Genomic DNA, 536 nt, shown 5'->3' with positions numbered 1-536 from the left:
GTGTGTGTGTGTGTGTGTGTGTGTGTGTGTGTATATATATATACATATATGTGTGTATGTGTGTGTGCCTTTGTCTCCCCATCACTGCTTGACAACTGGAGTTGGTGTGTTTACATCCCCATAACTTAGCAGTTCAGCAAAAGAGACCGACAGAATAAGTACTAGACTTTAAAAAGAAACAAGCCCTGGGGTTGATTTATTTGACTAAAAAAAAAAACCTTCGAGGCAGTGCTCCAGTATGGCTGCAGTCAAATGGTTGAAACAAATGAAAGAATATATGTCGGAGAAGTCATCCTACCAAGAAACAGCTGTATGAAGATCTCCTGCCTGTTTCCACCGTTATAAAGGGAAACGTGCTTTCATTATTGCAGAACACTGCTAGCAAGCTAAACAACAGCTGACAGAATGGCCATACTCAAGCAAGTCATCCAAACAACTCACCAGAAACACTGGATGTAGATCAACTCACCAGAGACACTGGATGTAGATCAACTCACCAGAAACACTGGATGTAGATCAACTCACCAGAAACACTG

The 536-nt window shown here is 41.6% G+C and overlaps 1 protein-coding gene across 3 annotated transcripts in view; it reads right to left on the bottom strand.

Annotated features, from left to right (window-relative positions):
• Window positions 1-536, bottom strand: part of LOC106876968 (uncharacterized) — a 200,886-nt gene that overhangs the window by 194,763 nt on the left and 5,587 nt on the right. The window lies entirely within an intron of this gene.

Source organism: Octopus bimaculoides, chromosome 23 (genome assembly GCF_001194135.2).
Source record: "Octopus bimaculoides isolate UCB-OBI-ISO-001 chromosome 23, ASM119413v2, whole genome shotgun sequence".
NCBI classification, from domain to species: domain Eukaryota; kingdom Metazoa; phylum Mollusca; class Cephalopoda; order Octopoda; family Octopodidae; genus Octopus; species Octopus bimaculoides.
This window is presented reverse-complemented; position numbering and strand designations above follow the sequence as displayed.